Here is a 17,878-nt window from a genome sequence, read left to right as displayed (position 1 = left end):
GGTCAAACTCAGGAGGACAGCTCAGAGCCAGTTGCAGGAGCTGAGGGTCTTCTGCACTCCTGGAGGTTGCTCACCCTCCAGATTCATCAGCACTTGTTGGAAGCCTACTGTGTGCAAAGTACTCAGGATGCATTGTCATCTCTTTGAAGTAAGGATTATTTTTCCCAATTTGTTGTTGTTCATTCACTAAGTCGCCCCTGACTCTTTGCGTCCCCATGAACTTCAGCATGCCAGGCTTCCCTGTCCTTTACTGTCTCCCAGGGCTTGCTCAAATTCATGTTCATTGAGTCCGTGATGCTGTCTCAGCATCTCATCCTCTGCCGCCCTCTTCTTTTCCCAGTTTAGACATGAGGAAACTGAGGCTCTGGGCAGGGTAAGCAGTTTACCCCAGGGACCCACAGAAATCAGGTGAAAGCAGGACTGGGAGTGCGCAGTCATTTGATTCTAGTTAGCCCCACTGTGCCTTGGGTGCCAGGTGCTTCGTTTTGTTTCCTTTTATATGGAACCATAAAAAACAGGACAGGGAACCACGGCATACTGCAGTCCATGGGGTCCTAAAGAGTCGGACAGGACTAAGCGACTGAACAACAAATAAACTGACTCTTGCTCTGTCCCCCTGTGAGCACTAACGAGCTTTTGTAAGAGGGCAGGGCAGTATTAATGGAGCTGTGACAGCACACTTAAGTTTTTATTCTGTGCTCTCTGCTCTGCTGACTGGCCAGCTGGGTCTTGAACCCCTGACCTTAGTCTCATTAGCACAAGTTCTAACCCACTGGACCAACAAAGGAACTTAGACTACTTGGGTTTTGGTAAACCAGAATTTAGTTCTTTGAAGTATTTCAGTTTCATTATGGAGGAATCATCAAAAATAGAACTTTGTGGGTCTTCAAAAGGCAGGTGTGTGTTATGTTCAGCCAATGTGCAAAACACTTTGGTTCTTTAAACAGTTAAACATAGAATTACTTATAAGACTCAGCAATTCTACTCCCGGATATATACCACAGATATAAAACAGATATTCAAACAAAAATTTGTTCACAAGTGTTCACAGAATCATTATTCACAACAGCTGGAAGGTGAAACCACCCAAATGTTTGTCAGCAGATGAATGCATAAACACATTGTGGTATATCCATACAGTGGAACATTATCGGCTATGTAAAGGGTTAAAGTACTGACACACACGACAATGTGGACAAACCTCAATAACATTCTGCTAAGTGATGGAAGCCTTTGACTGTGTGGATCACAATAAACTGTGGAAAATTCTGAAAGAGATGGGAATACCAGACCACCTGACCTGAGAAACCTGTATGCAGATCAGGAAGCAACAGTTAGAACTGGACATGGAACAACAGACTGGTTCCCAATAGGAAAAGGAGTATGTCAAGGCTGTATATTGTCACCCTGTTTATTTAACTTATATGCAGAGTACATCATGAGAAACTCTGGACTGGAGGAAGCACAAGCTGGAATCAAGATTGCCAGGAGAAATATCAATAACCTCAGATATGCACATGACACCACCCTTATGGCAGAAAGTGAAAAAGAACTAAAGGACCTCTTGATGAAAGTGAAAGAGGAGAGTGAAAAAGTTGACTTAAAGCTCAACATTCAGAAAACTAAGATCAAGGCATCTGGTCCCATCACTTCATGGCTAATAGATGGGGAAACAGTGGAAACAGTGTCAGACTTTATTTTTCTGGGCTCCAAAATCACTGCAGATGGTGATTGCAGCCATGAAATTAAAAGACGCTTACTCCTTGGAAGGAAAGTTATGACCAACCTAGATAGCATATTAAAAAGCAGAGACATTACTTTGTCAACAAAGGTCCATCTAGTCAAGGCTATGGTTTTTCCAGTGATCATGTATAGATGTGAGCGTTGGACTATAAAGAAAGCTGAGCAGCGAAGAATTGATGCTTTTGAACTGTGGTGTTGGAGAAGACTCTTGAGAGTCCCTTGGTCTGCAAGGAGATCCAACCAGTCCATCCTAAAGGTGAGATCGGTCCTGGAAGAACCGATCATTGGAAGGACTGATGTTGAAGCTGAAACTCCAATACTTTGGCCACCTGATGCAAAGAGATGACTCATTTGAAAAGACCCTGATGCTGGGAAAGATTGAGGGCAGGAGGAGAAGGGGACATCAGAGGAAGAGATGGTTGGATGGCATCACCGACTCAATGGACATGGGTTTGCATGGACTCCGGGAGTTGGTGATGGACAGGGAGGTCGTGCGTGCTTCGGTTCATGGGGTCACAAAGAGTCGGACATGACTGAGCGACTGAACTGAAGTGAAGGAAGCCAGACACAGAAGATTACATTTTGTAGGATTTCATTAATATGAAATATCTAGAGTAGGAAATCTATGGAGAAAAAGCAGATTTGTGGTTACCAGGAGTTGTGGGGAGGGGAGAGTGTGCAGAACTACTTAACAGAGACTGAATTTTATTTTGGAGTGTTGAAAATATTTTGGAACTAGAGAGAGGTTGTGTTTGCACAACATTGTGAATGGACTAAATGCTATCTAATCGTTCACTTTAAAAAGATTGGATTGAGTCTTCCCTGGTGGTCCAGTGGTTAAGAATCCACCTTGCAATTCAGGGGATGCCGGTTTGATGCCTGGTCTGGGAGGATCCCATATGCCACGGGGCAACTAAGCCCATGAGCCAAAGTACTGAGCCCACTCTCCCTGTAGCCCATGGTCTGTAACAAGAGAAGCAACCACAATGAGGAGAGTAGTCCCCGCTCGGCCACAACTGGAGAAAGTCCAAGTGCAGCGATGAAGACCCAGTGCAGCCAAAAATAAATCACTTCTTAAAAGGTTAATGTTATGTTTTATGAATTCCACTTCAATAAACAAAAGTATGTATGCAGGTACCAAAAAAAGAAAAAAAGAGGAGAAGGGTGTCCTGGAAACAAACCTGAGAAAGCAATTAAGAGCAGCTCTTCTTGAAGTGCCAAGGACAGGGGAGCCCGACGTGCTGCAGTCCATGGGGTCGCAGTCGGCCACGGCTGAGTAACTGAACAACTTCTTGAAGAGCTGTGTGTACACTAGAGTGCACATGTGTGTGTGTGTGCTCACACTTCTATACAGACTCATCAGAAAGCACAGTAATTGATCTGTTTACGAGTCTCTCTTCTACTTCCCTGAGAGCCCTGCGTGGGAGGAGGAGGGTGGTCATTTGTGTACGTATTATTATGCTTCACATCCTTGCCACCTAACCCATAGGAAGCACTCTGCAAATGAATGTGTGAGCGGTGTGTACAGTAAACAAACTGACCAAGTGTTACTCATTTTCCACTTCAGTGAAATTATCCCCACGCACCAGAATCTTCAAATCAAGTCAAAACAAAACAAGCCACACCCCAAAATCTAACCAGGAGAAAAGAAAGCAAAGACCCATTCCTTGGGCACCCTCTCATCTCCGTCTGTCCACCTCTTCCCCAACTGTGGTACAGCCACTGAGCTTGCAAGTAACTCTCCTTAGAAACTCCTGGGGTGCCTCCTAGGATTTTAAAGAATTTTATTTTTTGAGATTTGTTTTCTAAACACACAAAAAAGGAGCTTTTCCCAGCTGTGTCTCCTTACGTTCACACACATGCAAAAGGATCAGATCTCAGACAGAAAACCTGAGATTAATTACCCTCTAGAATCCACTTGATTTAAACTGAAAAGCTTACTTAATCTATCTTCCCCACCCCTTCCAGCTTCCACTGGCACTTTTACCTAGGTGATCTCAGGTAACAAAATAGTCACAGAATTTGTGTCCATTTCCACTTGCCTATCTGTAGGGCAGATATGCATTTACAATTCATTTCTTGGGAGACACATACAACCTGTTGGGTGACAGGCTCCAGATCTGTCATCCATAAAGCTCTCTGGGATTCACAACTATGAGGACTTAACAGTACTCTGTGTTCTGTTTCAAGATTCTCCTTTCTGTATGTTCCTGAAGTAGCCCCCACCTCCCACCCCAGTAAACTGATGTTAAGAACCAAGCTAGAAAATGTGTTCACTTTATAGGGACCTGATGCTATTTTCCCAGTGTCACCATCAGCCAAACCCCATCCAAGGCTCAGGCAGTGCATGAGCAAACGATGCCGTGCACATTGGATACCTGTCAAAGCTTGCCTGAGCATTTTGGAAAGTCTGTAAAACCATCCCAGCTCAGAGAAAGAAAATTCCTAATAAGAACCAAGACAAAGAGACTAACTCATTGCTGACAGCAATGTCATCTTCACTTCCCTACTTCCATAAATAGAGTGATTTTATAATGTAATGTCCAAACTGGGACACTTTTGAGAGTGGAAGAGGGTGTTATGAATAGTGAAGCTGGGACAAGTAGCATAAATTGGAACTGTCCTAGGAAACCACTGAGTCACCTGGGAAGCCACCCCAGGAAACCTAGTGTGTATATACACAGCGTGGGCCGAGGTGGTGCCCCCGGAGAGGGGTGTATATATATACACTGAAGGAAAAACAAAGACTTTGATTCTCCCACACATTGGTGGTTGATTGCACAAGTTCATTTTCCCATCCTCCATAACTTCATATCCACAAAAATTCTTGCTTTTGTCATGAAAACCCTTCTCATCTTGGGTCTCCCCAGGAATTCTAGCCACATATAACTTTCCAAAGTACTTTTACATCTCTCCTCATATTTTATCTTTGCAGCAACTCCATCAGAAAGAGGAGGTAACTGGAATCTGCATTTGGCAGATTAAAACACGGAGGTTGAAGAGTTTGTCCTAAGATCATGAAATTGAACTAAAAGGTCCTTGAGACCAGCCCCATACCTGCACGTCCCTCCTCTTCTTAGCCCCCAGTACCCAGTACACATTTGTCAAGTGAATGAGCTGGGACCAGGACAGAGGATCCCCAAGTGTGGCTTCATGTATGCTCTCTGAGTCAATCAGGCTCCTAATTTGTCTGGCTCAGATCAGGAACTGGAAGCAGCATTCAGATGCTTCCTCTTGCCAGGTTAAGTTCCTGCATGGGACAGGGTGATACAGGGGAGGTCTGAAAAGAAGCCCAGGAGTCAGTGTCCTGTGAAATCTCGATGCTTCTTTGGGTCAATATGTGGCTGCCTATAGGAGCTGGGGAGAAGTGTGATCCTGCCACTTTCCCTTGCTGCAAATAGTGTCCCTTACTAGGCTATAAGAGGCACACCTCTGGACTTCAGGTTGGTTTCAGTGTTTCTTAAAGTGAGGCTGCAGATGGCTTGATGTAGAGTTCCCAGAAGATGCTTGTAGATCCTGAGCCCTAATTCAGACCTAGAAGAATCTCCGGGGGAGGCTCTGGGCATCTACGTTGGCAAAAAGCTTCCCAGGAGTACCTGGTGCCCAGTGAAGTTTGAGATTCACTGCTAGTTCCTGACTCACTGCACTAGGCACCCAGCGCAGGATGCTCATAAAGCTCATACACACGTGTCAAGTACATGAATTCCAGGAACCCCTGAGCCACAGGAATGATGGCAGGACTCCCTGCTCTTTCTCTTCTCTATGCTGTCTGTCCCATGTCTTCCCAGCCCCCTCCACAGAGAGTCCCCAGGGAATTACCCTCCCTCTCTGCAGATGGATGCTCTGTTTATTCAAATTGTCACATATGAATCCTGGCCAATCTAGGAGATGTATCTCTTGTTCATTTACATGGTTTACTTTGGCTGAGTGGGTTTTAACATGTGCTCTGGGGAAAACGGCAAAGCATCTCAGAAAGAGGCAGTCGGAGCTCAGTGCTCTGGGTGAGAAGATCAGGAGCGGGGCAGAGTCAAGGACGTAGAGACAAGAGATCAGGTGGTGAGCCCCAACACCTAAGTTATATTCCCTTCTCAGCAATGCCCTACACACTTACCGCTATGAGTAGCCCTCAAAACCAGTTATGAAATGAAGGGATATAAAGGAAGAGAAACCAGGAGGGAAATAGGGGAGAGGATTGTGGGGCATGAGGAAACAGCCTGCAGCTTTGAGATGGGGATGTATGTTTATAGGTGTCCATTATATATAGGTGTATGTATACATATTGATGGGCTTCCCAGGTGGCTCAGTGGGTAAAGGATGGCAGGAGATTTGGGTTCAAGCCCCAGATTGGGAAGATCCCCTGGAGAAAGGAATGGCAACCCACTGCAGTATGCTTGCCTGGATAATCCCATGGTTAGAGATCCTGGAGGTCTACAGTCCATAGGGTTGCAAAGAATTGGACATGACTGAGCACACAGGCACACACAAACATAGATAAATATGTACAGTATGCACACACACAATTCAGTGTGGACACCAGGCACAGTTACTCATGTGAAGACTGCCATTCTCCTTTTGACTTCCTAAAGAATTTCTCATCAAATATCACATGTTAATGCAAACATATGGGATCTAGAAAGATGGAACTGATGAACCTATTTGCAGGGCAGCAATGGAAGACACAGACATAGAGAAGAGACTTGCGGATACAGTTGGGGAAGAAGAGGGTGGGACACATTGAGAGAATAGCATGGAAACATATCTATTACCATATGTAAAATAGATAGCCAGTGGGAATTTGAGATGTAGGGAGCTCGAACCAGTGCTCTCCGGCAACCTAGAGTGGTGGGATGGGGTAGGAGGTGGGAGGGAGATTCAACAGGGAGGGGACGTATGTAGACCTATGACTGATTCATGTTGATGTGTGGCAGAAAGCAACACAATACTGTAAACCAATTATCCTCCAATCAAAAATAAATTTAAAAAAAGGTCAGGAAGTTGGTCAGGTGCATCCCTTCTGTGTACGTACTTAACCAACCAGGTCACTTCTGTGTATTTTTCATTAGCAAAAAGCCCTTTAATAATCAGAAGCTGCTACACATGAAACAGATAAATATTAAAACCATACATAGTAACCATAGACTAAAACACATAAGCATATATACTTAAACCATCTATTTTTGAAAGAAGTACATTTCCCTCCCATCCCCAACCCCCGTTGAAGGTTTCTTGGGTATTTTGTTAATTTTTGTTTTCCTTTTTAATTTATTTTTTATTGAAGGATAATTGCTTTACAGAATTTTGTTGTTGTTTTCTTGGGTTTTTGATGTGTTTCTTACTTGGTTTGGTGTGGGGCCTACAAGAGAATGTGCCTGATGATTTGTTCTCTTGGCTCTCTCATAGCCTCAGTGGACAAATAGAGACAGCCAAGAAAAATACAGAAGGGGACGACAGAGGATGAGATGGTTGGATGGCATCACCGACTCAATGGACATGAGTCTGAGCAAGCTCTGGGAGTTGGTGATGGACAGGGAAGCCTGGTGAGCTGCAGTCCATGGCGTTGCAAAGAGTCAGACATGACTGAGCGACTGAACTGAACTGAAGCAAAGCAAAATACAAAACCCTGAGAGAAGTATGTCCACCTGTAGAGAACTGTCACTACATCTCAAGAACTGGTCCAACCCCTAGGTATGTTGCAGGACCTCTCGCCCTCTCATATCTTGGCCATCTCCATGGGTTGGAGATTTCATTTTCCAGGAGTCCAGAGCCATCTCTAACAGATTCCCTCAACAGGGCTAGAGAAAATAGATTCAAGTCTTCTGGCCATTCAGTCTTCAGCTTTAATTCCTCATCTCAGCAAGGCACCCTCTCTATAGCCTAATGGCAAGACTATGCTGGCTGACATCAAAAATGATTTCACCTTTCCCTGAGGCTCAGCATAGCCTCAACTCCATAGACTCTGGAGTTAGTCAGACAAGGGTTCAAGTACCAGCCTTGCTACTCGTTGGCTCTGTGACACTGGATGGGTTTCTTAACTTCTTTGAGCCTCCATTTCCTCATTAATAGAATGTGATAATATTGGGATAAGATATGATAAGTACACCGACTTCATAGGCTTATTGAGGAATTAAAGGAGACAATGCATGTGAAGGACTGGTCAGTGCTTGGTGTCTGGAAAGAACTCCATAGGTGTTGTCAGTGATGCAGAGGCAGATGATAGCGATGATGGTGATGGAGAAAGGGAGAGTTGCAAGGGCAGCTCCCATTCTTTGGACATTCACTATGGCCGCCACTGTGCTCATCCACTGATTCCCACTAACTCAGGCTGAATTGTCCCAACACTGACAGTAGACATTATGAGCCCCTTATCAGCGGATCAGAAAAAAACAAAAAACAAAACCTCAGGCTTGGAAGGTTTGCTCGCACTTTCCCAACTGAAAAGTAGCAGAATCAGATTAAAACACAGGTGAGTCTGACTCGAAAGTTTCTGCCTTTTCTTTCGTTCCTATTTTCCCCTATGATCCATGAACACAATCTTATCCCAGTGCACACTGATGCACAGAGGGACTGTCTGTGTCCCTTTGAACCCCATGACCTTCATTCTCTGCAAAGGCACTGATCTAATGGAGAAGCAGGAGAGTGGTCAGTGCATTAGTCCTTCTGGGCCCCGGGGACCCATTTGCTAAATTAGTTCTTTCGGTTCATGAAATGGTACCCCAGTGGCTTGAAATACTTTACAGATCTACCCTAAATGGGTAATTTATTCTTTTATCACTGATGGTATTAATCTTGTTATCTCCAGCCTATAAAAGTTGTTTTCTCTGGGTAGGGGGAGGAAAGGGACAGTGACTTTTTTTTTTTTTTTTTCCCCAACAGAAGTGCATTAGACTTGGTGAGGAGCAGAGCAGAATTTTTCAAGAATGGAATTTTTAGGACTTCTTCCTCCCCATATCATGCTCTCTCTCTCTCTCTCTCTCTCTCGTTTATTTAACAAAATGATATCTTTAGCAGAGAGTTTTTCTGCTCATTTCTTCTTTCATCCCTACCTCTCACTCAGACTCTTGTGAGCTTCTGCATCCTTCTGAGTTCTTTTTTTCTCACTCCTAGGATAAGTTACACACTAAGTCCCCACTAAGGACCAGTGCTTCCTCTTGCAGGCAGGAAAGAAGAAGATGACCCTCAGTCAAGGTCGCAGAGGAGACACTATATTAGATATCAACCAACCAAAGGAATTAAGACTAAAACCCCTTGGCAACTTATTTTTATAGAAGTGTCTCAGATTTGACAATGCACAGGGTCCTTTTTTAGGAATTGGAAGTCGCTGGTAGGAAAGGGCCTTGGAATCTTGCCCCTTGAGTCCACACTCAACCTTCTCAGCGCTGAAGTGCACTGGGAAAAATATGCACATGCTGGTGCTCAGTCGCTTCAGTTGTGTCTGACTCTTTGTGATGCTATGGAGTGCAGCCTGCCAGGCTCCTCTGTCTTGGAGTCTTGCATGGTATTCTCCAGGCAAGAATATTGGAGTGGGTTGCCATGCCCTTCTCAGGGCATCAAACCCATGTCTCATGTCTCCTGCATTGGCAGTGGGTTCTTTACCACTAGAGCCATCCAGGAAGCCCCCCGGGAAAAATGTGTATTAGCCAAATAGTATAGGCTGTTCAATACAGCATGCCATGAAGGCCTGTGACCATCTGCCCTGATGTTAGGGTTATCTCTCTGGTTGTATACATAACTGGAAGACAGCTATCTTATCCAACATTTGGCTATTTGGGTAATGTGTGTCCAGCCAGTAAATTGTGAAGTTGCTGTATTTATCTTAATTGACTACCCTTTTATTTTTTTAAACCTGCCTTATTTGATGCTGGGGAGATATAAAACAATTTATAATCCAATATTTGGAGCCACAAGGCCATGTTATTAGGCACGTGTGCAGTTCAAGAGGGAGCTGTATTTGCTCAGAGCAATGTCAGTTACAGTGCTTACCATCAGCACCCTCAGCCATGTTGGTAGTAAAATGGTACCCTGACACCTTTTCCCAGGAACAGCTAGCTACCAGTGTTTGTTCCATTTGAAAAACAAACAAAAGAATAGGAGGTTTGGTTTGAAAAGAGACGAGTGGAGATGGGAAAACCAGTACTGAGGGGAGGGATTCACGCTTTCTCTTTGCCAAGTGCTCCCTGGCATCCTGTCTGCATGTCCACAGCCCTGGACCCTGCATCCAGCACACTAGTTCCATCCCCACCCCCTCAAACCATGGGGATCCTATCTACAGGCATCCATCTGCCCAGGCTCTGAAACAGCTGTCCTATATCAAAGAGACGAGACTGTCTGGAAAAATAGAAACAGAGCTGGTTCCTCCCGCAGCCAGTGAGGAACCCCCAGGGAGTCCTGCAGAAAAGTCACTTAACCCCGGGAGCCTGATAGCTTTGAGGAAGCGTGGTGAGCCTGAGTCCCCTAGGCAGCTTTTGGGAGGACAAGACAGACAGATCTAGGTTCTCATCCTGTCATTCATTAGGAAGAATCAAATCAAACTGTGAACTTCAATGTCTCCTAAAAGATGGACCAGTCCAGGGCCCTGGCTAGCCCATAGAAGACCTCGATGCAAATTAGAAAAGATGAGTTCCCTTCTTATATGTGAGTAACAGCCCTGATTGGAGGCACAGAACCAGAGAATGGAGCCCGAGCACTCTTGTGTGTTAGTTCCTTTAGAAACTTAACAGGAAGTGATCACCAGTTGGATTTTCAACCTTAATCAGAGGGTTTCTGTGATGGAAGAAGGGTTTGTTTTTAAAGATTTTTTTATTATTATTGTCTTAGTTCCAAGAAACACATACTTTTACAAATCTATGTACATTTTTATACGAACAATACTGAATGAAGAGTTTTCATTAAATATCAGTAATAGTATGAACCCTTTCTTCTTGTAAGTGTTCTAAAAAGAGGAGGCTAAATATTCATCAGAAGGACTGATGCTGAAGCTGAAGCTCCAATCCTTTGGCTACCTCATGGGAAGAACTGACTCATTGGAAAAGACCCTGATGCTGGGAAAGATTGAAGGCAAAAGGAGAAGTGGGTGGCAGAGAATGAGATGGTTAGATAGCATCACCAACTCAATGGACATGAATTTGAGCAAACTCTGGGAGATAGTGGAGGACAGAGGAGCCTGGAACTCGGGCAGCACTGAGCGACTAAATAACAACAAACAAGAGGAGCTAGTAGATTCAGAATCCAGTTTTGCCTGAAGGTGTGCATGGAAGAGGTGCTAGATAATGACAACACTGATTCTAGTGAGTTCTTAACCTTATCACTAAGCACTTTACTCATTATTGACCTGGAGATTTTTGTAGATACTGACACCTATGGAAGGCAATTTTTATTTTGGGTGGCCCCAGATTAATTCTGTTATTTCACTAACACTTTGTGGGCTATTACATTCAAAAGTTACACCTGACACACTTGTAAAGTCTTCTGATTTTCATGAAATGTTGTTTTCAATTGTAGAAGAAAGGAGCATTCTCCAGCACCATGAGTTTTATCTTCACTTTCCATATCAGAATCAATCACTAAGGTTTTCCGTCTTTCTGTTGGCCTCATATTCACAGCGTCTGAGTCAGATCTATATTTTGAAGATCCTCTGAGACACTAGTATATATGTCACTTAGACAAGAAGAGAAAGTATCTGAATAAAATTCACTGAAAATTCTTTTTCACTCAAAATTTCACAATGCATCATTTTTAAAATTTTATGTTTATAATATACACAAGGTTGGAACAAAAATCTAACAGAGCAAAACATGAATGATAACAACAATTGTTAAGTTGTATTATGAACCTTTGATTGGTGTTAAGCTCTAACAACTTCACATGGTGATGTTAATTGTATTACTCTCTAAAAACATGTTGATACAACTCTAGTCAACGACATGGGGTAGCAAACGATGTATTAATACATCTCTAGTCAATAATGTGTTTTTAACCTATGTCCTTTACAACAGCCCTCTGGGGAAGATGCTACAATGATTATCCCCATTTTACAGATAAGAAAACTGAGGCTCAGGGAGATAAAGTTACTAAAGGTCAGACAACTCACAATTGGCAGAACCAGGACTCATTTCAATGAGATGTCAGTGGACTCCACTTTACTAGTATTCTGTATCACCTCCTTTTATGACAACTTGCCATTTGCACTGTTGAAGTGAAAAGCATAGTAGAGATGGGTTTTATGTCCAGTCCTGAACTGAGGATGGCAATGGATCAATAAACCCTTTTTCTGGAGAGATGGGAGGAAGGGGAATAATGACTATGAGTACAGTCATCTGCCATCTGTGCCAGGAATTCCTAGTTTTACCATTGGGAGGAAATTCCAACAACCATGATCAGTCCTAGGATGCTCATGGCTTCAGCAGCTCTGACTTCCTTCCTGCATATCTTTGCCACTTTCATTATCAGCAAGTGAGAAAAGAACATTACCCGGTTGATGGACAGATTTTAGATCGGGAGAGGACCACAGGGTTCATAGGTCAAACACACCTGCTTTACAGATGAAGAAACTGAGAGCCGAGAGATAATGTGACTTGCCCAGATGACCCAGCTATGGGGCAGCAATCCTATTATTCCTGTTTGTTTATGTTTTTATAAGTGAGTACATGGCCACAGGAGATGTTCAGTAAACATTTATTGAACTGAAATAAATTTTGACATTTGATGTATACATCTGAGGGGCGCATCAAAAAAAACAAACCAGCTCTATTTCTGGTCATTCTGTTGTGAAAAGCTTCCAAACTCAATATGGGGTGAAAGTGGCTCTGAAGCATCACTTTGATCTTTAGACAACTTTTACTTGAAAATGATAGCAAAGCTGGCAACCAATTCTTCCAGAAATTAATAATCAAACTTTAAAAGTCTCTTTGGTTTTTCTGGCAACTTAAAACAGAAAGAAACTAAACATTTCCTATCATGTCTCTCCCCTCTCCCTTTTGACACCCTGCTAGGGAACAGCTGTGTCTATTTAAGATGGATTTTGATCTCTCAGAAGAGATCTGGTTTCTGTGCATACGGAACTGCTGCCTGGAGATGGCATGTGCAGTTCTGAGAAGGTGTTGGGATTCAGCTGACTCTGCTGTAATTCTAAGAGGCGATCAGCAGAAGTTGTTCTTCTCTTTGGGATGTGGGTGACATGATACCTTGGCTGACACAGGTGTGCTGGGCTGTGATGTCCTGCTGCCTCGGGCCTCATTTGGTACCCTTTCCTCACCCCTCTGGCCTCTCTGTGGTAGGTTGACTTATTGTTTCTAATTTCTCACTGCTTTTCAATAATAATATTACCCATCCTGTACTCTCTCTTGTGACTTTTAAGCAGCTCTGACCAGCAGAGGTAGAGGACCTTTTTCTGCCCCGTTGATACTAGGCTTGGCCACATGACTGGCTTTGGCCACTGGAATCTTAGTGAACTTGCAACAAACTGTGACCTTAAGTGTATTCCCAGTCTGACCTGGCCTCCTGTGCTCTTGTGATCCTCCATAAGAAGACCATGGCTTAGCCAACTGCCTCTTTAGTCTCAGCCCCAGATAAAGACAGATAGAACAAACCTGAACCAGACCTACAGCCTGGAATAAAACCCAGCCAAATCTGAGTCATAGTCTCACCAATATGCAGATGCATACATGAGAAAAATGAGTATGGTTGCAAGCCCCTGAGATTCTGAGGCTGTTTGTTACACAGCAAAGACTGACTAATACATTATTGAAATTAGCACCTTGATATAGGCTGTGATTCTGCCCACAAGTGAAAGAAAATCAATGTGTACTAGCTTACATACCAACAGGAAGCATATTGGCTCACAAAACTGGGAAGCTTAGATGTAAATTAAGAATTCTAGAAGCTTGAGTAATGCCATCAGATCTCTATCTTTCTTGCTTCTGTTTTCTCATTCTCTCTTGTGCAAGTGGCCTTTCTCTACTTAGAGAAGGCTGGGGACATGGCTAGAGGCAGCTCCAGGTTCACCTCCTTCTACGTTAGCTTTGTGAGCCTCAGAGGAAGAAGCTTCTCTTGCCAGGGGAAGAGCAGACCTATACCTGGGCAGGGCCCAGTGCTACACAGTTGACCAGGCTTGATATGAGAGTCCACCCTGGAGGCCCCAGTGAACCAGGTTGATGGTTCCACCAGAGGTGCTGAGTGGGAAGGAGCTCATGCTCAAGGAAGTGGGAGGATTCAGCAGAAGGAGATGGGACACGGGGAAGCCTAGGTGGTGGGGTCCACGCCACCACACCACTGCCCCAGTAATAAAGTGATGAGTGCAGTGACTTAGGGTGATGACTGGGCCATTCACTCAGGTCCAGCCTCACCTCCCTAAGTAATGAGCTAAAGGCAAGTTGCTTAACTTCTCCAAGCTCCAGTGTGTTCTATTATAAAGAGAGGATAACAGATGCATAACGCATTATAGGATGGTGATGAGGATTAAATGAGATATTATGTTAAATGCTCAGTCTGTCTAGGGGATACCAAAGAGTTCTTGCTAAGGCTCCTTGTCAGGGCCCTTGCACTCACCCGTACAGGGCCATGAATATAGCAGCTGAAGGCTCACAGTTGTATCCCCCATCCAGTGAATGCCTTCTGCTGCAGGAGCCTGCCTCATCCAAGGGTACACCTGCACTCAGGGGCCAGCCCTTGGCCAGTGACTTGGGTACTGCCTCCACTTGGGACTCCTCTGAAGGACCACTGCAGCTCCAGAGTCCCCACTAGGCATCAGGGGCAAACCATACAGTCTGCCAACTTTTCCCTCTGTCCAATTCTGACTTCCTCATTCCCTTACATGAGCATTCCCCTAAAGCAGTGGTTCCCAGCCTTTTCTGGCACCAGGGACCAGTTTCATGGAAGACAATGTTTTCACAGATGGGGGGTGGAGGGGATGGTTTCAGGATGATTTAAATGCATTACATTATTGTGCACTTTATTTCTATTATTATTATTACATCAGCTCCATCTCAGATGATCAGGCATTAGATCCTGGAGGCTGGGGACCCATGCCCTAGAGTATTCTCCAGTCAACTGTCTGCACGTGGAGAAAGTAATCTAAGGCATTCTGATAGATAGCATGCGGGGGTGCTCATGGGCGTTAGTTATAATCAATGCCACTCACCTATTCATTCATTCATTCGGCCACCACCCCTCTGCCAAGGGGACCCATATAAGAGGTAGAATAATATACTGGTAAGAGCACAGACTTGCCTCTGGAACCAGACTTCCTAGGATCAAATCCCTAGTCCCCCAGGCCTGTGACCTTGGGAAAGGCATTTGGCTTCTCTATGCCTCAGTTTATAGTTTCTGCCTCATTGGGTTCTTGCGAGGATTAAATAAGATGATGAACATAAACAGTTTAAAACTGCACTGGGTCCAGAGCAAGTTCTTCCTAACATCTGTTCGTCTGTATTGCACTGGGTGGTGGATTAGGGGCTGGAGGAAGTCCATTCCCTGCCTTTACACTGTCACAGTCTAGTGGCCAAAATAGATAAATAAGTGGCACAAAGGCTCAGAAATATGAGAGTCCTTGGCTTGTCTGAGAAACAGTGAAGGACTTATAAGGACTTTGGCTTTTACCCTGAGTGAGATGGGAGCCACTGAATGGTTTTGAGCAGAAGAGTGACATGAGATAATTTATTCTTTAAAATGCTCCCATGGTTGCTCATGGAAAAGACTCTAGGGGGACAAGAGTGGAGGCAGGAAACCATTTAGGCAGCAGTTGTTATGTCTAGAGAGATGTGATGGTGGCTTGAAAGATGGTAGGGTGGTGGAAGGAAGCCAGGAAGAGCGTGGAGAGAGAAGACTGGCTTCTAGAGAGATGCTGAAGCCACAGGACTTGCTGACAGCTGGTTGCAGCATGTGAGAGAGACAGGAAGACAGGAGTCAAGGAGGAACTGGAAATTTCCTGGTGGTCCAGTGGCTAACACTCTGGGCTCCCAATGCAGAGGTGGTGGTGGTGGTGGTTTAGACACTAAGTCATGTCTGACTCCCCCATGGACTGGAGCCTGCTCGGTTCCTCTGTCCATGGGATTCTCCAGGCAAGAATACTGGAGTGGGTTGCCATTTCCTTCTCCAGGGTATCTTCCTGACCCAGGGATCGAACCCGGGTCTCCTGCATTGCAGGCAGATTCTTTACCAACTGAGCTATGAGGGAAGCCCTTATAGAGGACCCGGATTCAATCTGTAGTCAGGGAACTAGATCCCGCATACCACATCTAAGAGTTCTCACACCACAACTAAAAGATCTTGCATACTGAAACTAAGACCTGGTGCAGCCAAATAAATGAGTATTAAAAAAAAAAAAGTAAAAGGAAGAGATGAATGCTTTGGATTCAAGCAACTGGAAGACTGAAAAATTCACCTACTGAAAGGGGAAGACTGTGAGAGGATCAGGTTGGGGAGGAGGTTGTATGCTCATTTTGAGATGCATATTCGACATCCAAATGGAGATATCAAATGAGCAGTGGGATACACATGTTTGGAGTTCAAGAGATGCATCTGAGCTGGAAATATGAATTTAGAAGTTATCAGCATCTTGATGTCTTTTAGGGGCTTCCCAGGTGTCGCTAGGAGTAAAGAACCCGTCTGCTAATGCAGGAGATGGAAGAGATGGGGGTTTGATCCCTGGGTCGGGAATATTCCCGGGAGGAGGAAATGACAACCCACTCCAGTATTCTTGCCTGGGAAATCCCATGGAGAGGAGCCTGGTGGGCTACAGTCCATGGGGTCACAAAAGGCGGACATGACTGAAGCGACTTAGCATGCATTAGACTGAGTGAAACTTCTGAATAAATGCTTGTTGGTGGAGAATGACTGAGCCCTGGGTCCTCCAACATTTAGAGGTCAGAGGCAGGAGAAGAAACAAGAAAAAAGACTGAGTGGGAGAGTAAGAGAAGCAGGAGAGGAAAACTCGGTGTGCTATTCTGAAAGCCACATGGAAAAAGTGTTTCAAGGAAGCCTTGTTAGAACTTTCTGACAGGCCAAGTAAGCAAGACAGAGGATCTGACAATCCTCTTCACTGGGGGCCCAGAAGAGGGTTTCATCCGGAGCTTAAGAGGATGAGATGGGCTGACATACAGAAAGCACTAGCCTAAAACCTGATGCCTCATGGATGCTCATTAAATATTAGTCCTTTTCATCTTAACCCTTCACCTGTCATACAACTTGTCTAACTCACTTACCCTTAACCCCCCCCCACACTTATTAATATCAGTTACACAATTTTTCATTATGCATGACTAGGCAATTTGTGTGTGTGTGTGTGTGTGTGTGTGTGTGTGTGTATTTGTGTTGTTGTCATTGTTCAGTCTCTAAGTCATGTCTGACTCTGCCATCTCTGGGACTTCCAGGATATCAGATCGTGTTGCAGTCCACTCACTTTACACCATCACTTGTGAGTGTACCTTTAATGTATATTAATATCCTGAGGGGGTGGGAGGGAGGTCCAAGAGAAAGGGGATATATGTATACATATAGCTAATTCACTCAGTTGTACACTCAGTTGTACTAGCACAATATTGTAAAGCAATTATGCTCCAATTACAACATATATATATATATATATATATATGGCAAAGAGTTGGACACAACTTATCGACTCAACAACAATATATATACATATATATATGTTTTCATTGGAGTATAATTGCTGAACAGTGTTGCATTAGTTTCTGCTGCATAGTGAAGGGAGTCAGCTATATGTATACATGTATCTTCTCCCTCATGGACCTCCCTCCCACCCATCAGGCCATTAACATGTCTTAAAGATACACTCACGAGCGATGGTGAAAGTGAACTGACTGCAACACAGTCTGATTCTCTGGGAGTCCCAGAGAGGGCTAGTGAATTTGCAAATATCCTAATAGTATGCCATGATGATGTAGGATTCCTGTGGGTATGAATCACAATCAGTACTAATTATCCCTTCCTTGGAAATTAAATGAGCAGATTTTTCTCCCTATGTGGCAAAAGGTCGATACGATGTCCTAGAATGTAATAAAGTGAATGGACCCGGTATGAAAGGCAGCAGGCAGCCTCACACCGGGTTCCCTGCCGCTTATTAATACCAATGAATTGCATTAAATTAGAGGAAAGGTTTTTCACAGGAGCTCTAAAAATT

General features: G+C 44.2%; 1 protein-coding gene across 4 annotated transcripts in view; it reads right to left on the bottom strand.

Annotated features, from left to right (window-relative positions):
* Positions 1–17,878, bottom strand: part of KAZN (kazrin, periplakin interacting protein) — a 1,309,273-nt gene that overhangs the window by 515,153 nt on the left and 776,242 nt on the right. The window lies entirely within an intron of this gene.

This window comes from Odocoileus virginianus, chromosome 11, assembly GCF_023699985.2.
Source record: "Odocoileus virginianus isolate 20LAN1187 ecotype Illinois chromosome 11, Ovbor_1.2, whole genome shotgun sequence".
NCBI classification, from domain to species: Eukaryota; Metazoa; Chordata; class Mammalia; order Artiodactyla; family Cervidae; genus Odocoileus; species Odocoileus virginianus.
This window is presented reverse-complemented; position numbering and strand designations above follow the sequence as displayed.